At 41.5% G+C, this 25,628-nt stretch overlaps 1 protein-coding gene across 1 annotated transcript in view; it reads right to left on the bottom strand.

Moving 5' to 3' along the window:
- DERA (deoxyribose-phosphate aldolase) overlaps window positions 1-25,628 on the bottom strand; it is a 332,278-nt gene that overhangs the window by 285,934 nt on the left and 20,716 nt on the right. The window lies entirely within an intron of this gene.

The following is a 25,628-nucleotide window of genomic DNA, read 5'->3' as shown; positions in this document are numbered from 1 at the left end:
CCTTTTGCCCTACTACAAACAATCCCAGAGTGTCCCTCTCTGCCCAAAACCAATATAGCAGAATCTTTTGTCCCCTGTGCTAAGCTCCTAAGCCCACCACAGAGGTCTGGCCAGGGAGGTGAGCAGTCTGTAGCGATGATCAAAGTGAGACACAAAGCAGACAGTAAAAAGGTAAAAGACTGTTTGTGTCTTATTTCTCAGACTAGATGAACCCACGACATGAAGCACCAGCTGACAGTAAGTCTCCCGTCCCTTCCAGCACTTGACGACCAACTGCCTGTCATAAGATTGAATCTTATGACACATTTGGAACATGGTGACAACAAACTATTTAAAGGCACAGCATAGAGAAACACATACTAAAACAGATACTACATCACCTTCCCCTTTAAAAGCTAACCAAAAAAATAAAATGATAAAATACAAAATAAAATACAATTCAAATCGCTAATACAATTCAAAGTCTTTAAATTTGCTTGGCACCTTTACTTGACGGACACCCACGGATCTCGTACTTGAACACAGAGTGTCATGTAATACTTTTACACAATAGATTTGCACTCTGCCTATCACCAGGTACCTTTGAGTGAAGAGTCTCAGGCTTTGGTTACGTTTGTGACACCATTTGGTGCCTACAAGTATTTAAGAATGCCTTTTGGTCTGGTATCTGCTGCCAATGTGTTTCAAAGACTTATGGATTCTTTGTTTGGCCATGAGACACAAATCCAGGCTTTCCAGGATGACATTCTGGTATACACAGAAACTATTGAGGAACATGTCGCTAAGTTAGAAAAAGTTTTTAGTACTCTGATGAAGTGTGGCATGACAGTAAAGTTAAATAAATACAGGTTTATCCTATAGGAAGTTGAGTATTTAGGCCATACTATCACTAGTGAGGGTATCAAGCCTAAGGCCTGCAATGTGACAGCTATTAAGTTGGCACCTCCGCCAACAGACAAGGACTCTCTCAAATGATTTCTTGGGTTGTGTGACTATTATGCACGTTTCGTGTCGGGTTATGCCATGTTAGTACAACCTTTGAGATCTTTGCTCAAAAAAGGGGTTACATTTGAATGGTCCACACAAATTAACAAAGCTTTTAAAGAAATGAAGGAGTTGGTTATTAACGCACCCATGTTGCAGCCTTACAATTCTCAGTATAAATCATTCATATCCGTTGATGCTAGTTTGAAGGGGTTGGGGGCTGTTTTTGGACAGTGGGTTCATAATAAAGAGAACACAGTTGCATTTGCTTCTAGGTCCCTCAGTGAAGCAGAGATGAAATATAGTACCATTGAACGAGAGACTCTTGCATGCTCTTGGGCGGTGGAGAAATTTGTTTGGGGTACATCATTTGAATTATTTACAGATCATAAGCCTCTTGTTTTTCTTTTAAGTGGTAGTGGTTTGGGAAAAGCTTCTGCGAGGTTAGTTAGACTTCTGTCCAAATTACAAGAGTACAATTTTAAGATCAAGTATATACAAGGTGGAAAGAACTTCAGGGCAGACCGTTTATCCCGCTTACCTCTCAGGGAAGCTCACAGTCAGATTTGCGAAGAAAAGTAATGTGTTTTAGCTGTTGTTGATGTAATATCAAGCTGTGCAGGTATTATTTCTGAACAAGAGTGGTTGGAGGCTATGGATAAGGATGAAGTATTAAAAAAAATATTACATTTCATAAATGTGGGTTGGCCTCAAGGTAGGTCACTTTCAGGTGATCTCAAATGTTTTGCACAAGTGGCATCTGAATTGTCGTGTGAAAATCAAATATGTGTACGCAAAGATTTAATTGTACCACCTACTGCAATAAGGAAATGTTTGTGTTCGATGGCACATGAGGGACACTTAGGAAATTCAGCCACTGTTAAAAAACGTAAACAAATGTTTTGGTGGGCAGGTATAGAGAAAGCAGTTTCTCAATTTATTGAACTTTGTCCTCAGTGTATTGCTTCGGACCAACATTGGAAAACTGCACACAAACCTTTATTTCCTGTGGAGATGCCTGAATCTCCTTGGGTGAAGGTGGCTTTAGACTACTCTGGTCCTTTCCTTATTCTTCTGCGACAACAACGTTACCTGATTGTGCTAGTAGATTATTTTTCGAAATGGATCTATTATGATTTTGTTGAATCACCTAGTACGGAAACAGCTATTGATTTTTTAAAGAAGACTTTTCAAATTGAGGGTTCTCCACACTATATTGTCGCAGACAATGGTATGCATTTTGTCTCAAAAGAAATGAATGAGTTTTTGACAGGTCTAGATATTTCACACATAAAAGTGGCTCTATATAGTCCATCTTCTAATGGCTTAGTAGAGCTAGTTAATCGTATACTGAAAGAAGGTATTCCGACTGCCGTTTCATTGAACATTGACGTGGAAACTTTTCTAAAAGAAAAAATCTGGGCATATGTAACAACTCCTCATTCCACAACAAATTTTTCTCCTTTCAGAGTGCTTCGAGGCAGAGATCCTAAATCTAAACTTATTCCTCAGTGGTTGAGATTAGCCCCTAATAGTAATGACATTGCTATGGATTGTGAGACTATTAGGAAGAATACACTAGTTAAACAGATACTACATACTACACAGTCCCTCCTGTGATCACTTAAAACCAGTTCTGGGGGAAGCTCATCACCCACTGGGTTCGGTACATGCCTATGTATGGAGAGAGGGAAGGGGGCAAGAGGAGGTGTTAGCTATATCTGCCTGTGACAGGGCAGGCCCCCTTGAAGTTAATTGTTTCTGGCCAAAGCCCAGCTGGTCAGCTTCAAAGAGCAACTGAACACCTACCCATACCCAAGGCCTTTATCTCAGCTCTGGGAGCAAGACCACACTCCATCAAAGGAGCGTTCAGCTCGAGGGTGACAGTCACATCTCAGACAAATTGTCCTCTACCGGCATTAGGCAGGGAAAGTGCATCTTTTCTAAAAGTATCCTTTTGAAAATATTTTTATGAATCCAACTTCACTAGTGAATTGGGCTTGTAATAAATATTTCAAAAAGCTCAAACATGAATTTTGTATGTGTCCACCGCTTTCCCTGCCAACACCTAACCCTGCTACAGTGAAAATAAATTTTAGCGCCTTCTCACCGTAAGGATATATTTAACATTTAAATTTCCATGTCCTAGATTTAAATACCACGTAACATGCCTCATGGGCAGTGGGGCTTAGTCAGGGGTCATATTAATATTTAATATCACAAAAGGGGTTATTTTGATAGGTTGAATTTGCATTTTTAATCTGAACAGTTGTGCTATACATGGAAGACCTGCAGTCATGTTGCAATGTCAATGCATTAGATGGCACAATGGGTAATGTTGCCCACTGGTGACATTTAATTTACAGGTCCTGGGTGCACTTTGGGCACCATATACTAGCTACTTATAGATACCTTACATATACCAATTAGGGGTGTGCCAATTTAAATATGTTGTGAGAGGGAGCACACACACATTAGCAAAGATTAGCAGAAGTAAAGTGCCCAGAGTTCAATAACCAGCAAAAACAGTCAAGGCAAAACTCCGGGAGTACACCATGCAAATGATGTCATTTCCAACAACAAGCTACATCTCATGCTCATCTATACACACTTTGCAATACTCCATATGTTGGAAATGGGGTCTCTAGTTGGCAGTGGTTTGCACCCTGGCCAAGTAGGGACACTCACTCTAGTCAGGGTAAGGGACTCACACAGCTAAGGTAATCCCTGCTCACCCCCTTGGTACCTTGACTCAAGCAGTCAAGCTTATCCTACAGGCAATGTGTGAAGTATTTGTACACACACGCAGTAACACAGTGAAAACATCCCCAAAGTACTCTACACCAGTTTAGAAAAACAGCCAATATTTATCTGAGTAAAGCAAGATCAAAAACGACAAATCCAACATACAAAAGCAAAGATATCACTTTAAAAAAAAAAAATTTAATTGTAATTCCTTGAAATCAATGAAGCGCTTGACTGTGGCATAGTAGCCAAGATGCATCAAAAACAAAGAAGATATGGGCCACAGAGGAGGTGATGTGTCAAAAGAGCAGGAGATGCATTAGTTCCTTACTGCTAGGCAGGGGAAGTGATGTGTCAGTTCTTTACTACCACAGGGGAGTTAATGCGTGGTTAGTGGCAAAAAGCATCAGTTTCTTACTGTGTCGCAGGGTCGATGAGGAAAATGGGGCCAAGGGACGATTCATTGAAAGTCAAGCAGCGATGCGTCATTCTCACAGTGATGAAGCAGGTGCTGTGTCGGAGCCAGGCCACTGAGTCACGGACATCGGTGATGCGGTGCTCGAAACTCGCACAACAGTGATTGTTCTGAAGCACTGCAACAGAAAGCTGGGGCCTGTGTTGAAAACCGTTGTTGAGGAGTCAAACAGGGACAACTCTCCAGTTTAGGCAGCATCAATGGGTCAAATCCTTACAGCGATAGGTCAGTTCGGAATGACGGTGTGTGTTGATGCAGGGATTTTCATCTTTTAGCACAAAAAACTCCTTCAAGGGCCGGAGCTGGATTTGGCACCGTTAGACAGGACAGGGCTCTCAGCAGAGGACCCAGATGTTGGCAGATTAAGTCCTTGGTGTCCCTGAGACTTCTTAACAGGATACAAGCTCAACTCAAGCCTTTGGAAAACACTGGAAAGCAGGAAGTCGAAAACAAAGAGCAGTCCTTTCACTCCAAGGACAAAAGCAGCAAGCAGCAGGCCAGCACAGTGACAGTCCCTACTACAACATCCAGCACTTCTTCCTGGCAGAAGGTGCTCAGTTCAGAAGTGTTCTATCTGTGGTGTCAGAAGTCCAGTAATTATACCCATTTCTGTCTTTAAAGTAGGCAAACTTCAAAAAGATGTCTCTGTAGTTCACAAGACCCTGCCTTTCCCTGCCCTGGCCCCAGACGCACTCCAGGGGGTTGGAGGCTGCTTTGTGTAAGGACAGACACTGCGCTATTCAGGTACAAGTATCAGCTCCTCCCACCACTCTAGCTTAGGAAGACCAATCAGTCTGGCGATGGGCCATCAGGATATGCAGGGGATACCTGAGCTCCCTTTGTGTGACTGTCTAGAGTGAATTCACAAACAGTCTAGCTGTCATCCTGACCCAGATGTGTATTCCACAGACAGGTAGCGGCACAGAATTGTTAAGCAAGAAAATGCACACTGTCTAAAAGTAGCATTTTCAAACTTACAGTTCAAAAACCAACTTCACCAAGAGATGTACTTTTACATTGTGAGTTCAGAGACCCCAAACTCCAAATCTCTATCTACTCCCAATAGGAAATTACACTTAAAAGATATTTCAAGGCAATCCCCACGTTACTCTCTGGGAGAGATAGGCCTTGCAATACTGAAAATCCAATTTAGCAGTATTTCACTATCAGAACATGTAAACCACACCAGTACATGTCCTACTTTTAATTACACTGCACCCTGCCCATGAGGCTAAATTCGGGTGTCTTATATTCAGTAAAAGGGAATGTTTGGGCCTGGAAAGGGAGTGCACATACCAGGTCAAAATGGCAGTTTAAAACTGTACACACTGACACTGCAATGGTGGGTCTAAGACAAGTTTACAGGGCTACTCATGTGGATGGGACAATCAATGCTGCAGGCCTACTAGCAGCATTTGATTTACAGGCCCTGGACACACATAGTACACTTTACTAGGGACTTACTAGTAAAGCAAGTGGATAAAACAATCGCCAATACATTTTCGACAGAGAGCATATGCACTTTAGCACTGGTTACCTGTGGTAAAGTGCCCAGAGTCCTAAAGCCAACATAAACAGGTCAGAAACAATAGGAGGAAGGACCAGGTCCAATATCATACATTAGAGACCTCATCACTAGCACAGACTTTACTACAGAATCACAGGTCACACCCACATCCTTGCTCATCTTCCCAAAGGCTACTGCATCCAGCATGTGGACTTTGTATATAAGAAGGGAGAGTTTACAGATGTTGTACAGTAGACAAGCAAGCACTCTTTCAAGGTTCTCAGATACCATTTGCCACTCTCTACAACTTAGCCCAGCACCTTCTGCCTCATCTGCAGGATTCTTGGACCTCCTCACAACCTCATCCATTCAACACCCCATACACCATCTTCAGTGACATCCACCTCCCATCCAAGGAAAGCATTAAAAAAAATGAGACGCCCTCATCAACACACTGAATGATGTCCCCAAACCAACACAACTCAAAGGCTACATCCTGGACTTTGTGTTCTCAACATCATCACCCAACCAAAGCAAGCATTCCATACCAATGACATCAACCTGCTCAGCTTCCAATTAACAGGTCAAAGTCGACAAAAAAAGGAGAATAAACCTTCAGATCCTTCAAAGACTTCTACATAGATAAAATAAAGCTCAAATTCATCTCTTAACCATGCCACCTCAGTGTTTGATGTCAACACCCTTCTCAGCAACTCCTTTCAGTAAAACCACATGAACATTCAAACTTCAACTAAAACACACAAGTGTAGAGTGAACACTTCAGCAATAGGGGTTCTCCAAAGACCTCGCAGGCAGGAACGAAAACGGGAGAAAAATAGAACCGCAGGTAATTTCATGAAACCAAAGCCCCTCTGTGTAACAAGCAGACAACTCATCCCGTCAGTCAGAGCCAAGAACTATACCAAAAATATTAATCAAACTTCCAATAGTTGCTGAGCACCCTTCAAAAGATTCAAGCAAAGCATTAACCCCCACCATCAGTCTTTCTAATCCCACACTCCAAGAGGTCACAAACGACTATGGATGCAGAGAAGAATTCACAACAGATCCGCTCTGTGCAGGGTGTGCTTTTGTGGGTCATGGTGCTTGTGGAGGGTTGGCTCTAGCCAGAATCACACACTGCATGGGGGGATTGCTAAAGCTGCATTCCAGAAGTTTGTGGCTTGCAATAAGTAGCAAAAGTGGGGATCAGGTAGCTGCCAGGCATCATTAGTCGTCGTAGGGCTAGAGCACTCTGACTTGTCTCGCGTCCCACACTATTATTTTCTCCCTGGTAAGCAGGAGGCGTTTCTTGACTGCACTAGTATCTGTTGTTCTACTTACCCCTTAGTTACTGGTGGTTCTCCTTTTCTGTATTTTTACCCTCAAGGGACAATTTCTACCCTCAGGCAGCAGAAGGGATTCCTAGTAACTCTCCACCTCGTAACCTACACTCTTCAAGGATAAAGGGTGAACGATCTGAATTTCTTTCTGGGCTCATTATTTCAGTTAAATATCTGAACTCCTAAGAATAAGTTCCAATCTTCGATGTTTTGCAGCTCCAGCCTGCAAATTTGTCCTCTTAAGAATCTTCTTTGTGTGCTTCCTAAGCTTGTACCTACACAACGCAGTACATATCTCCACCTTCTGTCCTTATGTGTCAACATTTCAACCAATTCATCTGGTGCTGAGATCCTTGACCCCAGGCTATTTGAGTGGAAGTGTCTGGATTAATTCCTCATATCAAGCCATATCCTTTTGTGTGCTAACCTTTTGACTAATTGCGACAGTTTGTAAGCCCGCCTAATTCTTGACATGGATTCTGGTGTGAATACCACACTATGGTTCAAGCAATAAGAAAAATGCAAGAAGAACTGAAAGCGGTATGCCAAGATCATGCTTATCTTTTAACCAAGAATAATCACTTAATTCTCCCTAATTCCTTGCCTAGCACAGGAGTTCTTCAGAGTGAGCTCCTCAGTGACTATAAGTAATGCCCACCCTTTTAGAACTGAGAGAAATCTTGTTAAATTGTGCCTATTATTGGCACCCCTGTGGCAATAATTAGACGACCCAGATGCATTCATGTCCTTTATGCCACAATGATCTTTCAATTTTCTCATCAGACTGACGCAGTTCCAACCAATCAAGAAAAGGTTTTGTTTATTCTTCATTTACGTAAGGATACATTAAATGAGCAACTCTTCTGATTAAGTCTGGGAAGCCTTCTTCTCCATCAGTGTAACTTGTTTCTAAAGCAATTCTCAGACACTGGCAAACCACACAGACTGCTCGTTGTGGAAAGCTCACATTGAGACACAGTCAATGGTTCTAGTCTCACACAACAGTCACTTCCAGCAAGTCAACACTGAAACCTCCTAGAAAGATGATGCAGCTGCAGCTGCCTCTTTGTAACAATTTATAAGAACTCAAACATTCGTGGACATTAGATGTGAACTGACCTACAACTATTAAAGCCTTAACAGGCTTAGCCTTACAAATAGAGTCCCAACAAAGTAGCAGAAGTGAGAAATGCAGCAACAGTTTACAAATGTATGTATCTTTGCTTAAGAGGAAAAAAAGAATGAGTCAAGAAGTGGTGAGTTGATGCAAGTAGCCCATGTTAAGCACTATTTAATGGAAGAAAAGAAGGAGTGTTGAAGAAAAGGAGGATACTGTATATACAGAAAGACTGGGCACTTTGGAAGACTTTGCCCCCAGCTGGTGGGATATGTGAAGGCTCAATGCTAAAAAGCAAACTAAACTTAAACTCAGGCTCACAGAAACTCACAACTATCTGTGTTTATCAAACTTTATTGCCACTGTACAAGGTCCTGTCCAGCTGTTGACCCCGAAGGACAGTGGGGTTTGTAGGTTATTTATAGACCATAAACTAAAGCAAATTTGCACATAGCAGCTTGAAAGGAGTGATCTTGGATTATCAGGGATTATTACTAAAGAGACACAAGCCTTAGTCATAGGTGCTGTGACGGGCCATGTGGAAGTCCTCATATTTGATCTTACTCATACCCTATCCTTTGCGATAGTCTTGGGTATTTCTTTGCTTAGTCAACATAACCCTGTTACTCACATGAATAAAACCGAAAGCCAGACAGAAAGTCTGAATTAAGCTAGAAAACAGTATCGGTGGACTGTCAGGAGTGAATTCACAAAGTCTCAACTGACAGTCACACCCAGTCATGTGACCTAAGGCAGGTTGCAGGGCAGGACAATTTCAACTTTCTAAAGTAGCATTTTAAAACTTGTAACGACAAATCCGATTTTAACACTACAGAAGGTTTATCAGTAAAAGTTCACATATACCAAACATGATGTATCTCCCACCTCTGGTTTAGAAATTACAGCTTATTAAATATAATAAGGAATCCCCACTGTTATCCTATGTGAGGGATAGTCCTCACAGTAATGAAAAATCAATTTGGAAGTTGTTTACTATTAGGACATGTAAAACTTAAAAGTATATGCCCTACCTTTTAATTACACAGCACCCTGCTCTATGGGTTACCTAGGGCCTACCTTAGGAGTGACATATGTAATAAAAGATGAGTTTAAGGCTTAGCAAGGGGTTTTAAATGCCACATCGATATGCCAGTGGGACACTGCATTCAGGCTGCAATGGCAGGCCTCGGACACGTTTTGAAGTGCTATTTAAGTGGATGTCACAATAAGTGTTGCATGCTCACTGATAGCATTTAATCTACAGGCCCTGGTATAAGGGACTCTCAAGTAAATTAAATATGCGAATCAGGTATATGCTAATATGAGCATGTTTAGGGAGCTGAGCACAAGCACTTTAGCACTTTAGCACTGGTTAGCAGTGGTAAAGTGCAGAGTCCTAAGGCCAATAAGCTAAAATATAGCAAAATGTAGAAGGAAGAAGGCAAAAAGTTTGGGGGTGTAGAGTGGATCATTTCCAATAGTTATGTTTCCCAATTAACTACCAACCAGACTTGGATTCCTTTTGTGGAGTTTTACTATAACAACTCTATTCACAGCTGTATCAGACATTTCCTATTTTAGTGCACTTACTCCATTCATTCTACAATCTGGGCATTCCCCTGCTCTCTGACAGAGGTTCCATCTGTCAATACTGTACTCAAGCGAGTGTACTCTATTCATCAACAAACAAAACTAACATTGCTGACGCAGGAGAGCAAGGCTTAATAGCAAGCTAGGCAGGTTGTGTGGTTGTCCTCCATGTATGTTTTGATTCCAGTGGCAAATTCTAATTTTCTCCTCAATACCTGTGTACTTTTAATATGCTAAAGTTATTGGGGGAAAAGAGCAGTTATATTACAACTTCCACAGCACAGTCTTCGAGGATTCAACCAGTTCTACAAGTTTCTCGAGGAAAATCTGTGTTATCTGTGTTGTCTGAAAAGGGGACCTCACCTCCACAAAGTTTTCATTGATGTGTCTCCCAAATATTAATTGTAAAATTCAAGACACTGTAAAGGCTATGCTATATGTGAAAGAACTCGACAACCAGCTTTGAGTATATGGCCCCAAACAAGTAAAAGTCTTCTATTGTAAATGTCAGCTACCAAGATCCCCTGCCCCTGGGAGAAGGCAGGGCCATGGGGGAAACGCTACATAGCACACATGAGCTCGCCACATGCAGAAGAAATCTGGCCATTATCCTGCACTGGAATTCAGCTACAAAGATGCCCTGCCCCTGGGAGAAGGTGGAGCAGCGAAGGAAGCGCTATATAACGTGCACTAGAAGAGGCTGGGCTGGGCCACCTCTCTTGACTATCGACTGATAGTGGCGGATTCTGCAAAGGCAATATCATTTTTGGTAACAAAGAGTGAGTTTGCTTGTAGAGCTCTTCCTTCCAATCTATAATTCAATGGGGAAAAGGAAGCACAAGAGACTCTCTAGGAGATGTCACTCTCAAAGAAAACAACTAATCAGCCATCTGATAACGTGCTGCAAGGAATTAATGAGCTAATTGGTTAAGTGCAGTCCATTTTCAAGCCCACATCTTCTCCCTCTAAGTCTAAAGTAATAGAGAAACTTTGAGCAAATATATTCACAGGGAAATCTAGTGAATGAAGCAAACTGCGCAATTCACCACAGCTTCAGGCTGATCATCCCCCAGTACTGCTAACGGATATGTTCTGAGGGAGCCACTGCGGACGGAGGTACTCTATGAACTGCCCCTGCGTTGGCCTCCTCTGGTGTCACAGTGCAATGTGAGAATCGTTTCTTCATTTTAGCTGAACAGGAACCTCCAGTCGATACCGATGTCCCCACACAGGTACTTAAAGTGGTGAATGCTCTGAAGTCTGAGCTTGTGGAACTTAGGGAGCCAGTGACGCAATTATCAACTCAGGTTTCATCAATTAGTCCTCTTCTACACCAAATTGGCTTCATTAAATACTCACTAGAAAAACATTTTGCACTTTGAAAATTCTGCCCCTCCTGTGGATCATTTTCCATTCCTCCTGAGAGAAGTAAGCATCCAGCTTGCTGAGGCCAAGTATCAACCCTTCCTTCTACCTTAAACAGGGGAGGCTCTGAGGCTGAAGTTGAGCTGCCTATGTCTGGAACTATGCCCAACTCGTCTGTTTTGAGTAATGGGCGTTTTTTACCAGAAAGGAGGCACAGATCTCCTTATCCTAAATCACTTAATTTAGCCTCTTGGCTAGCTCCCTCTTTAGATCACTTTAGCAGCCAAAGAACAAATTCATCATTTACTTTTGAAAATCCATCTTCTAACGCTACACATGCTTATGGAAATGGCCCGAGTGGTGGTATATATAAAAATGGTGCCCAGACTTTCTTATGGGGTAAGAGAAGGCAGTGACTCACTGGCTAATGGTTAATAAAATAATCCATTAGATTTGCAATGTACGTAAATGTTTTACAATAATTTACTCAGACATTACGAGGGTGATTCACTATAAGGCACCAGGAGGCAACCGTGATTATGTTGAAATCTCACTGATATCACAGAAGGTGGCTGACCTGGTCTGGCAGTTCAGGCTGGACTGTTCGCATGGGGAGCAGGGCAAGACTGATTTGCATATGGCTGAGTCCAAACTGGGTTGGTGGCATGGTGAGCAAAAGAACGATTGATTCAACCAAGATCTGTGACTGGAGTGTTTGAAAAGTTTCAACACTCTGTCCATCATCCTTTTGAGTGAATTACTGTGCCAATACTTTATGTCTGTCGTGTAACTTGATAATTGAAACTTTGCATCACTTCTTTTTCAGCACTGATTATTTAACTCCTCAGAAGAAGTGGATTAAGCTGATGTGTCTTTTTTTTTTTTTTTAGGTATTATGCAGTATGAACGTGTTCTGAATTATAAGGTCTAATACAAATGATAAGATTTTTATTAATGTTGCTAAATGTTTTATCCTCTATAGGGATCATAAGTATGAAATCATAACAGTCTAAATTGATCATTCAAGTAGTGCAATTGATATTTAGCTGTGGTTTTAATCTTATTGTGTTAATTTGCACTTTATTGTACATTATTCCTCTGCATTTTATAATAAGTTATGTGCACTATTTTTTCTGCTAGGTAATATTTACATAAATGTTGCTAGCCTTCTCTTTATAACATGTTTTCTTCCAGAGCACTGGCACATGCTATTGTGATTTTTGTGAGTGTATGCACTGCAATTATAACCTATGGGCTAATCTGTCAATAAGGAAATAATATTGCGCTATGTGCCAATATGTAGACTATGGTGACATTAAAAGATCGTATTATTGTATGGTTGATTCTGTTTTTATCTGCAGATTTTATGTTGTTTTTAAGGATCTTCGAATCCAAAATAACTATGTTGATGATGACTTCAGAACTGCCATTTAAGCTGTTGTACTTCTGCATCTGGATGGTGGCAATGCCTGTTTGCCGGTTCCCAGACTCCGCAATGACCACCCTTAAATGCATACTACAGCAGGCTTCATCAAGAGCCTGATGTAATGTGACCACATCATCCCACCCTTATGGAACTCCCCTGGCTCTCCTTGCTGGACCATTCCATGTTCAAAAGAAGCTGTATCATCTACAAAGCCATTACAGGAGGCATGTTAATCTGGCTGGATAGTAAGCACCATATCCAGTGGGTCTTGGCACACCTGCATTCAAGAAACCATCAGTCTGGAGAAGTAGTAGTACAAAACATGGTAAAAACAAAAAAATCTAGATACAGCAGCAGTTCAATTTTAATGTTAGAAACCAGTTACCCCTCCAGTCAACTATGTTTTCAATATATAAAGAACACATACATAAATTTCAAATAAAAAAAAGTATTTAGCACCAAAAAATACTCCTTTGTGAATATGCACTTTTCTAATACATATGTTATGTTAATATAACAACCGATCACAAGAACCAGGAACCAAAAATCACACAACTGATGACTCCACAGGCAGCCTGTTCAATGAACAATTATCTTGGTGATATTACCTCTCATATTATAGTCATCAGAAGCCACGTTTTCAACCAAGTTGATTATGGAATCTATGAAAGCTGCTACCTCGATAAATCACAGGACACTTGTTTATTTTACCCTCACCCTTCCTTATAATGGCGGCAAACAGGAGGCGGCGCCTTTAATGAAGCTGCCTAGGTTAAAATGAATGTGTGATGTAAATACCAAGAAGCATGAGACGGCACCTTTAAGTCAGCTGCCACGAATTGGAGAGACAAATGAAACAGGCCCTTGAGGAGGGACGAGAATATGACTGCACTACCTTGAGTTGTGTAAACATCTGAACAGAAATTGGTAAATAAGGCTGGGAAAGTATTTTCTTTTTATGTTAAGAAAATGAAAAGTCTTGCAAGCGTTGTTTCCTCACATTTCAACAAAGCTCTAATGAAGTTAACAATAGCAGAGCAGCCTGAGAAGAGTTATGGCCCCAATAAAGGAGATAAGCAATGCCCTGTGTGTGGATGTCAGGAGGAGCCTTAGAGAGAGACTCAAGATGCCAGGCTCTGCAAGTTTCACATCATTGCTTCCAGGTTTAGCTACATTCTATGAGAAAGGGCATATTGTGGCTTTCCTGAGCAGTGAGCTAAATGTTTAGGCACCGGGGGTTTCTTTTGTAAAATAAGCTTATTTTGATGTTACATAAACACGTGCAAAAATAAGCTTACTTCAAGATTAAATTAACGCGCGCGCTCTGGGCTGTACTGAAAGAACATTAATCAACAGACACTTGGTAGTGGTAAAATTATATTAAATTAAAAAAACGAAGTCTAGGTGCTATTTTTATTTAATGGTGGAGCAAATGTTCCAGGAGCCAGAGGTAAATTAGGACAGCACTGGAATAAAGCCAAAACAAATGTCAGTGACATGGGAGGCATAGAATGCTGCAATAAAACGCAGGCAGCTACCAGCCTAGAACACCCACAGTGAAAAGGCAGCAACAAAGAAAAGACAAAAGTAGTCCGTCACAGCAACAGATAAAGAAACCCAAGTGGAACAATACAGGAAGTGGTCACTGCTCTGAAACAGAAAAAGGAGAGGGGAAAAAGGAAGAACTAAACACTTGCGAGCAATAATTTTTAAAGGACACTGCAACCAACAAAAGAAATCGCTTTAAGCCATATGAAGTGTGTTAAAAGTATACACGAGGCCGAGCACTTACACTCGACCTAAAGAGACAGGGCTAAAAGAAGACAAAGATAGAAGAATAGGGTGGGGCACACAGGGCAGGAAGACATTACCATCAAACTTAAGGGGCAGTTGAGTGTGTAAAATCAACTGAAAAAGGTCACTGGCAGAATCATACTCTTGAATTCATAGATGCTTGTGCCATCCGCAACAGAGGAGCTAAGAAGGTACATGCAGACTGTAAAAGCTTCTTGAGCTGAGGCTTGGTGGCTGAAACTCTTGCACTACGCCACTGGACTCTCGCTAGATGTGAAATCCATAGAGTTTGATTTCCTTGTGTTTAAGTGTGTACCTAGGAAGGCAGTAAAGATACTCAGTTGCTGCAGCCTGAACCTTGTTCTCAGGAGATTTGGTAACCTACTCAGCATTTACCTGGAGTTATCCAAGCCTTACTGGATACAGAGGTGTATTCTGAATAACAATAGAGATCAAGGATTTAGACTTTAATTTGCACATTAGTACTGAAGTCACCCTTCCAAGGATTATGACCTCTATTGTACTTGTTGTTCAACAAGAAGATAAAGTGAAATTTGTATCTTGTGCGGATGTTTGGTTACATTACATCAAGTAAAATAATATTAGAGGTGGGAAAAGGAATGTATATTGCGAGGAGTGAAAGCACAACATTAATGTTTATGTTGCAAGTGATTAACTTGGTATATTATGATTCATTCAGATCACAGACGATTTACAATTCAATGAAGGCAGTTATCTATATAGAAACACTTAATATAGGTCAGGTTTTTCCCGCATCATACAGGTTTCACTAATCTTTCAGCTCTACAAAGACAGAGTTTTTGCCACCATAGAGAGTCGGTACACAGGGAGTGTCACAAGGGTCAAAATAAGCCATATTAGAAATAATGAATTGTAATGCAAATGACAGAATAATTAAAGAGTTAATTCTTCTTGTAGAGCTCAACACTTCTGGCTTGCAAGAAGAGCCCAGCAGTTAGAACAGGCAAAGGGAGGATATCCAGTCTCTCTGCTTTTCACTATTTCGTTCTATTCCCCTTTTCCCAGGACTATTGCTGAAATATAAACTTTACAAGGTTACCAGTGGGTTTAGAGAAGTGTGCATATTAGCATTTCGCCTACTGGATCCAGATTACCAAGTTCATGCAACTTTGACAAACATAAAGACAACTGGTTGGTTCGCACAGATGTTTCTATGAGTAGGCATAACTCACTTTTGACTCTTTCCACACTCACTTCTGAATTCACAGGAGTAAGACACACCTCCTCATAAAAAACACTTTGTGAACTGGGATTTTAGGGATGTAAATTGCACAAGGGAATGTGACTGAAAGAGACATTGTAAACTCAAATTTGTGTCTCTCAAAAAACATATCAATGTTGAATTGCTAATCCTACACTCTCAACAACCATATTTTCTAATAGGGGTTGTCTCACTTTTCAATTATGTCAGCATGTGTTTGCGTTTTTGTTTTACAGCAGGAAGCAGATAGAAAGCCTGTCACAGTAGTCATGGATTCAAACTTCTGCAAATGGGTTTAAAGGCTTTTAGATAGTCACAGGGCGCAAGAGGATTTTAGTGGTCCACACAATATACCATTTTATTTTGCCTTCTAAAACACTTCCCAAACAGTAATGAAAAGGTTATTTTTCAGGTCTTTTTTATGGTTTTTATAATTTGGCTCCTTCATTAGGCAGCGCAATAAAGGTGCTAACTTATCTTGCCTTCCAGAAGTACTGGCCATGGTTACTACTGTGCACTATTGGTCATCTGACTTCCGAAAATGTCAGGTAAGCAAACAAGATAAAGCAGACTGTGCAGTTGTGCACTTACTTGTTAGAAGTTTTTGCTGACACGTTACTGCAGACTTACATACGTAAAGGATATGTAACAAAATCCCCACCATCAGAAATAAAGGTTCCAAGGGCTCTGTGGTTTCTTGACCTATGAGGATTTTTCTAACAAATCATTTGTGGTGCTTTAGAGCTAAGTTAACAAACATTGGTAATGCTATTAGCTCTTGCTTGTGATTTATGTAGTAGCTGTTAGTTTTGTTGTGAAACGTGTTGAAAGAGAAGGATCTTGTGTTATATTTTAATTTATCCTCCAATATATGTGTTTTCAACGATAGAGAAATGTATTTACAACATCCAAATAGAAGAGTTAAGATGGCTTTGTGAAATGTTTAAAGAAAATAGAAATCAATTTCAGTTTTTAAATATTGCCTAGGTACGCAGATGTTTAGTAGTGTAAATGTTGTTAATGACGTGTTGGATAAAGTTAGTGAAGCTGAAAGAGAGTAGTGGAAGGGTATTAATGTTATTGAAAAGGTGTCAGCCTTTTTTAATTTTTAGCTATTTTTCTAAAGTAACTTTGAAGTGTTAAGAGTTGGTAAAACTGTGGTTTAACTTGCTCAGTGTTTGTTTCTTTAAGGTAAAGGGAAGTTGTGAGGCTAATGCTAGCTTGTTAGTTTTATCTTACTTTAAATTGCATTTTGAGTGGTGGATAAGCGTTGTGCTTGGTAGTTGGTGTGTGAATGTTACATTTGTGTTAAAGAGCAAAAGATTAGGATGTGAAAAGTGTGATTAATATGTGTAGGTTGTGTAAACTAATCACGTTTTAATTATTTGCATGATACAGCTAAAACAAACAATTTCAAATTCTACGGGAAGTGTTTGATGACTTCTTCAATGTTGTGTAACTCAGCATAAAAATATCTTTCTCATTTTTCACAAACTGCCACCTTAGGGTGTGGATATGATATTGGCGCTGCAGAGGCAAAGGTTGGTTATGTGTGGTAGGATAGCTATGGAAGATATAGTATTAACAGTATGGTAGGTTCTGTAAGGTAGGCTAGGTACAATAGGTAGATGGGAAATCATGGTAGGCAGAGTAGCAGTGTTTTAGACAGATATTGCAGGTTAGTTATGTTAGGTTAGATATGGTAGGTTGGGTATGGTACAATACATCAAGTATGGTGAGTAAATTATGTATAGTAGCTATTATATTGTCAGTGTGGTAGGTATGATAGGTAGGGTGTGGAGAGGTAGACATGTTAGAAATGGTGGATTGAGTATGATAGCGTAGGTAAGGTTTGTGGCTATGAACGGTTAGGTCTTAAATTAAAGGTACAGTTGTCTGCCATAATATGTAGGTAGTTAGGTGGGTTTTGGAGTTACGGCCGGCATGGTAGGTAAGGTATCTTAAGTCAGGTATGGTACATAGTTATGATAGTTTGGGCATATTAGACTAGGAAGGTAAAGTGTGGTATGTTAGGCATGATAGGTTTGCTATGGTAGGTAGAAAGTGGAATGTTAAAAAAGTAATGGGCTTGTAATAAATATTGTTATTAACATATTAATTAAAAAAAATCAATCAATAGAAACTAAAATGTGCTTTTATACTGACTCTTCATTATTGGCAATGAGGGACAATATTACATCTCTGCATTTTCTATCAATTTCAGTGTCAAAAACCTCATAGCCACCTGCAGTGGAATTATGGAACTAAAGCGGGAGTTACAGGATAACATGATGCATCAACATGAATGGCTGATCTGTAAGGAAACCTTTCCAGCAATTCAAAAGAATAATATGGTATCCTCCATGTGCTACTCATTAAGCTCAGTAGTCATTTTGGAATGAAGAAGGCTCCTAATCTTTAAACAGGTGTACCACACAAACCATTAAGGCATGCAGCACCAGATACACAGCCTAACAAAACAAAATTGCATAAAGCAGCATGATAATTAGGATCTCTGTATGTGTGCCAACACCAAGAACACATTAAATCACATAGCTGCATAACTTTTATAATAATCATCAAGAACAAAGCAAGCTTGCAATGGTAAAATGTATACATCTGTGAAATGGCACTGTATGGCCCCAAGAGATGGCAGAGACAAAACTATAAGGCAGTGCCTGGTATAGCCTCAACCAAACAAGGCAATGGCTAAAGGGGTTGGTGTAATTCTCTTTCAATATGTGTTGTGTGTTGCATGGGCTGCTTGTGATGCCGTCATAAGGTATTAATTCAGCAAAGTGGTATGAGACAAGACCTAAAATGAGACTGACGAAACATGGCTTCAGAGCGTCACAGAAAAATGAGGCTATAACGGCAAATCTAATTCCCTCCATGCAGCTTCTTCAACAGAGACATTCCAAGATGGGACCCTTGTGAGCAACTCTCTGCTGTGTTTTCTGGGTAGTGGCAACTGGCACAGTTGCAAGCAACATAAAAACTACTTAGCAAACCTTCAGGTCTATCAAGCACTCCCAATGAGTCCTGACGAAATACTGCTGCTGTGTTAAAATATTTGGCCACATCAGAGCAGTTTTGACACTGGAGCACTAATCCTCTAACAGTGGAAGCCCTCTTGGGCCCCTGTGAAGTGCTATGTATTTAAATTAAAATAAAAACTGCTGTAGGTGTGGGACATACAGTGCAAAATAAAAACCTCTAACGTCCTTTATTTTTAACTACTCCTGTTCTCCTTTCTGTGTGTTTCAGACTGTGATAAATAAGAGACAAACGTCTCAATTTAATTTACAGTGAGAGGGTAAAATACTACAAAACCAACAAAAAGGTTATGTAGTAAATATAATTTAATTGAAGCGTAATATCAGTTTTCATACCGTTCTAAAAAACTCCAGTAATGTGCATAAATAGCGCATAGGCAAACTAGTGCTCTTGGGTAAGGTGAGACACAAGAATTTGGCAAGGATCACACAATTTTGCAGGTGAGAAATGCAAATAGAACTCAAGGTTCACTCTGATTTACACATTTTCTTTCTCCAAGCTCCTTCATTTCTTTCCCGCTTTTAGGAGGCCACATAAAAAGCAGAGACGAATGACAGGTAGTGTAAGGATTCAGTTTCTTGGAAACTATCTTGCTAGCCAGTGATATTTATGTTAATGCGCCTACAGAAGAGCTTTAAATACTCTTTCTTCGCAGGGTGATAAAATGTTCATGTTTTAATTATTCGTACAGAGTAGCATGTGGTGTCTACTACAGAGCCATATCTCGAAAAACATTATTTTTCAAAGGAATTATTTTCTCTAACTGTGATGTGCTGAACCTTTCTTTGATAAAATTCAACATTGTGATAGTTAATAGCAGAGCGGGTGTAGTGTGGTTAGTTTTACGTATCCTTTGCGCATTAGCTTCAGGCTTTAGGCCTTTGTGCGCTTTGCCCTGGATGTATTTTATTAATTTGCTTGCAGCTTAGAGCCTCTGTGCACTTTGCTCTAAATGCTTTTTATTAGGCTTCGTACTGTTATTTTTCAAATAGCCAGTTCTACGGTCTTGTTTTATATTCCTATCACACTGTTTAGCCTACTTCAGCACTGGAGTTCTCCATAACACATTCTTGTTCACTCTGTGCTTCAGTCAAGGATACAGTCTGGTACATTGCCGATAGACGTGGTAGGAGTTTAGTCTTTGGCATTTCTGCGTAGGGACATTTTGTGATCACGCTGACATGTTAGTTATAAAAACACTTCCTTGTCCCAATGCACGCAAGAGGGAGATTCCGACCAGGGAACCACAACTAGACGCTGACTGCCTCGTTGCAGATACTGAACCAAGATCACAGGCCTTTGCTCATGTATGAGGGCTGATGTCTCCCCAGTGATTCAGAAAGGCAAGTTAAAAGCTTAACATGCTGTGCTCGAAATAGAACAAGCAGAGGGAGAGTAGAAACTATTAGACACGATGATAGCTTTGTTCTTATGTTTTACTCTCCTGGTGACTATTTCAATCCTACTGTGTTGTATGGTTCTGGTTATTGCGGCTCACGCCTTATTATCTAAAATGCAGTTGTTTTATTAAAACATTATATAAAACTTATACTGCCTTTGTCATTTGTATATGAGATCATACTGTAAATGAGAGAGTTGGTTTGGATCTGAGTGACCACGACTTCCCTGAGAAGTTCCAAAGATGTCATGCGCTCGGCTGCCCAATCATCTCTTCCCTGTTGGAGAAATGAGGCACTGCTAGTTAGCCGGAGCAAAAACCGGATTTAGGGTGACAGAGTTCCTTACACGTGGGTCAGACTCAGTCCCCCACACCGTTATCGATCCTGCTGCTTAGAAATCCAGTAGTCTCATTTAGGATAATGAGAGCCCACGCGACATGGTGCCGCCAACGATTGGTCTGGCTCTAATTTTTAGGTCCGGCTGACTCTCTCAGTCTCATATATATATTGACTCCTCGGTTCCGTAAACGGAGACGTCCGTGGGGCTGAGGATTTCCGCCACCATGGGATAGGCATCCTATTACTTAGTGGTTGGTTGTTCAAGCTTGAACTCTGAAAGGAAAACCCCAATATTGGTGTGCCTTCTCTGACCTGGTGCTGTTTTTACGAATGGCGAATCCTAATGTAGTGAATATAGCGCCTAATATGCGACACCCGCTCACAGGACATCTGATAGCACATGGACTGACGGTCCAGGGGGGTCCGGTCACTTTTGTGGTGGACGCCCATGCAGCCTATAGAACAGAACTTTTTTATTCTTGGGTCGTATTTCCAGCTGTTGATGGGGGTACAAACACTTTTCACGAATACACTGTTGCGAATGCCCCTGGACAATACAGGGCTTATGCATACTTAGAGATACCTTTATCTTATCAAGAACACCATAATTGGCTTGATGGCGCCCTCCCACACACAGTAGCACAAGTAAGATTAGGTCCACTGAGTAATGATGGTCCGACCTGGCCTTTATTGGCTACTTACACACCATATCCTGCGGTTGCTAATTTGGCAGTGGCTGACGTGCGTCGTTTATATATAGACTTAACAACTACATACAGAAGACTGGTTCAGTTTGTAATGCAGGCATTAAATACTAATGCAGCGCGTGCTGCTCCGGCGCACCCACAAGCAGTGGTTCCGGGTATTAATCTGGCCACTGTACACTCAGTTATGGGTAAAGTACCGGCTAAACGTGAGGAAACTCAATTTTGGCTGGCGCAAAAAATTTATACGCTGGAAGCAGTATTTCCCTATACGGGACCTCAGGATAAACATAGAATTTTGACAATGTGTTTGCCGTATGGGATGGTTCCTACTGTGGATCATTGTAATACCTGGGGCACGGTGTTTGCCGCGCTCTACACTACGGCACACGGTACACCGACATTAGCTAATTTACCGGAGGTACTTAAACAAATTCAAGATGAATATGGGGCTGCCCCTGCCTTAGATTTGGGCATGCAGTTGATGGGCAATTTTGCCGCAGTTTCTTCTAATATTTTGAGTAATCTCAAGGGAGAGGCAGTAGCACTAGCAGTGCGAATGCGTCTTCGGGACGTTCCGCAGATTAATCAGGAACAGGAACTCCCGAGAATTATAGCAGAAACATATTCCAGTATTGGTCGCGATAGCCTAGGGGCTAGACCGCAAAAACCCCAATTACAGGGTAAAAATAAAAAAGATAATGCTAAACAACAGCAACCTGAGGGTACTAAAAAGCGCTGGGATAAGAAACAGCAAACACCTAAGAAAGATGGGGGACAATCTCCGCAACCGGAGACCCCGCAGAATAGGTATAATCTCAGGAATAGGGATAATTTGAAGACGCCCGATAGATATCAATATACTGATACACACCAATCTCGTTCCTTTCAGAACTCCTCGGACGAGAGAAGTGAGAGAGGTGGGCGGTCTGAGCGCAGAACTGAGTATGTGAAACCGAGACAGGACTCACAACGCTCAACAGAGGTTTCTATTAAACAAGAAGAGAAACCACTGCAACAAAAACAACAATTTAAGAAGAAAAAAGTGGCAGCAGTCTCAGTTAGACATGCCGCTCAAGAAGAGAGTTCTCTTGACGAACAAGACATGGGCGTTGGCACTGTTAGACAGCGCGGCAGAGGTCACAATAGTTCGCCGGAGTCTTCTAGAGCATCTGGAGGTGAAAGCAACTGATGACTTCATACAAGTCGAAACGGCGGATATGCGAGTCTCTGATCCTGATAGAGTATATAAAGTGACTCTGCGATTAGAAGGGGACATTGACCGCATTGTCCACGCCATCTTTTGGGACCATGTGGTAAAATCATATGACGTTCTGCTGGCCGAACAAGACTGGCCACCTGACTTTGTTCGCGACTGTCCGGTTGGGGAGGAGGTTATTACACCTTCCTTCTCACCACTTGTTCCAAGAGAACTAGCGGAGTCCTATAGTAAGAACCTCAGCCACAGCCGCAGTATCCTATCAAATTTGAGGCAAGGGCATTGGTTAGGAAAATTCTTACACAATTGGAGTACCAGGGTGTAATTGAACCCTGTGTCTCGCCGATGAATAATCCCTTATTTCCAGTTGCTAAACCGGACCATTCATATAGGATAGTGGTGGATTACAGACACTTAAATGGACATACACGCACATATGCAATACAGAATTCACATAGCGCAGCGCTTATGAATAATATAGTGCGTAAAAAATACAAAACAACATTAGACATCTCGAATGGATTTTTCTGCCAAAATATAGCGCCCGAAAGTCGGGACTATACCAGTTTCAGTGCGTTTGGCTCTCAGAAAAAGTTTTGTCGTTTGACTCAGGGGTATAAGAATAGCCCGGGACTATTTTCGGCTCGTGTGACTGAAATTCTGCACGAGTTGGACCCTGAGGCGTTATCATATGTTGATGATATATATTTGACAGGTGATGAGATTCTGCAACATCTAAGGTGTGTAGCACGCATTGTTGTGGGGTTTGCTGAAATTGGCTATAAGTTTAATTTTAAGAAATCAAAGATTGCCTTCCTCAGTGTCATTTTCCTGGGATATGAATTGTCGAATGAGGGCAAGAGCTTAGCGCCACATTTTTTGGAGAAATTTGCTCAGTTGCAGCCTCCTAATACGGTTCGGAAGCTCCAGTCATTGTTGGGGTTTCTGAATTTTGGCAGAACTTACATTCCTGATTATGCTACGTGTATAAAACCCTTAGACGAGTTGATTCGCCCGAATTTCTCGGGTAGATTTTGGACGATCGAGCATACACATATACTGCGAGATTTGCAAACTGATCTCTTAGCAGTTCAACATTTACACACACGGGACAATAAAACGCATTTAGTCATCAGGGTGATACCTGGGGCTGTTGGGTTTACATATGTCACCTTTAATTAGGGTGAGACAGTCCCGATTGCATACAATTCCCACTTGTATTCTGCTGCAGAACAACGATTTGCACAAACTGAGAAAATACTCACTGCAGTACAGATGGCTGTGATTAAAGAAAGACCGCTTGCCCAGGGACAACGCATCATTGTCGTTTCCCCGATTCCAGCCTTAGAGGATGTTACAAAAGCGAGTGTTCCTAATTCGAAAGCTTTACACCAGCGATGGATACAATGGGCTACGTCTTTGACTGCCACTGATGTAGATTACATATTTGACCCTAAACTACAGACTCAAGAATTTCTTCAATATGAAATGGAGTACCCAGTACCTGCTGGCACATTGCCTATTGGCCAATATCAGATGGTCATGTATACCGATGGCTGTGCGCAACCGGCGGTTGGGACTAAACAATAATATTCTGCTGCATGTGCGGTGGTGAGCGGCACTATGGAGGGGGAAGTGTTCTGCCCCAGACATACTTATGCTCAAACCTTGGGAGATTGTACGGCACAGCTGGCTGAGCTTAAAGCTCTATTGTTAGCATTGGAACACGCGATCCGGCGACTTTAACTTTGCTGGTCTGTGACTCCTACTACTGTGTTCAGTCTTTCAATTAATATTTACACTATTGGAAGTTGAATGGGTTCAGAGATTCTAAAGGCAACACCATTAAACACAAATTGTTGTGGGGTAAGGCTGCGGATCTGAAAGAAACGCTTCCTAAGGTCCATGTTGTACATACACTTGGACACCAGCGCGTTGGAATACACGTTGCTGGGAATACTTTGGCTGATGAAGCCGCAAAGTCGGCAGTGGCTGTCGCCACTGTGGCCGCAGTGACTCGTTCGAGTTCCAAACCAGACACAGAGATTTCGGCTGCCATAAAGGCTACGGCTGATGGCACGTCCTTTCCTAAAGGATTTCCTGCTAAATATAGTTACTGCTTGAGTAGTGCACTCAATGCTGTTGTTAACATTCCAAGCATTGGTGTACGTGAAATGCCCAATAAAATTGAGAGACCTCGCTTAATTTCTGCAGCACATGAGGGGCGGCATCTGCACATGCTGGTGTGGCTGCCACGATTTCACTTTTACAGGCTCGTTACTGGTGGCCTGGTCTCTAAAAAGAGACAAAGCAGTATGTCCTTTGTTGTGACGTTTGTCAACAAATTAAAGCTTCATCAGCTAGACGCCCGCAGCAGACGCCCCTTCTGATTTCGAATAAACCTTTACAGTGTGTGTACTTGGATCATTGTGGTCAGCTGACACCAGATAGTGCATATAAATATATTTTGGTTGCTGTAGATTCGTGCTCCAGATTTGTGTGGGTCTGGCCACAACGCTCGGCTGACGCTCAAACTGTTATTAAAGATTTGCGCATCTTTGTCGATACATTTGCAGTTGCGGCTTTTCATTCGGACCAGGGCCCTGCTTTTGCCTCTAAGGCATTCAGGGACACCATGGCTTCGTTGGGGGTCCAGCTCCAGTTCTCGTCTCCATTTCATCCCGAGGGAAATTCTGTTGTGAGCGTTTAAATCATGATTTAAAGCAATCCTTAACGGCCAGAGTTATAGGTACGGGTCGTGGTTGGCTAGCCCACCTGTATGGAGTACAGAGAGCACTTAATAACTAGCCTAGAAGGTCACTGGGGGGTCGTACTTCATATGAGTGCCTGTTCGGAACACAAATGTATGTTCCTGATCTAGATGGTCCTGGTGTGGAGGCAGCAGATACGCCTTTTGACATAAATGATTGTGTAACTGTTTTGCAGGATTTACAACAATTCCGTGAAGATAACTCTTCTGCAAGTGCTGCCTCCTCAGGAATTAAGGATGAGCCAGTAACACCTACTGGTTGGATACCCAGGATTGGGGATCTAGTGCGTGAAAAGGTCGCAGTAAAGAAAGAATTTGGTCCTCCTTATTGAGCACCAGTCCTTGTATTAGGGGTTAGCGGCACGAGAACTGTGATTTTACCGCCGCTGCACAGGGCCAAAGGAAATCGCTTTGTTTCCATTGATAATGTCAAGTTACAACATGTGGCCGATTCTGCACAGCAGACCAAGAGGGACACCCAGTAGTTCCGGAATCCCTCTCACTGCTGGTGAAGAAGTCCCGCTGCAGGTGATTTGCACCGACGCTGTTT

This window comes from Pleurodeles waltl, chromosome 4_1, assembly GCF_031143425.1.
Source record: "Pleurodeles waltl isolate 20211129_DDA chromosome 4_1, aPleWal1.hap1.20221129, whole genome shotgun sequence".
Taxonomy (NCBI): domain Eukaryota; kingdom Metazoa; phylum Chordata; class Amphibia; order Caudata; family Salamandridae; genus Pleurodeles; species Pleurodeles waltl.
This window is presented reverse-complemented; position numbering and strand designations above follow the sequence as displayed.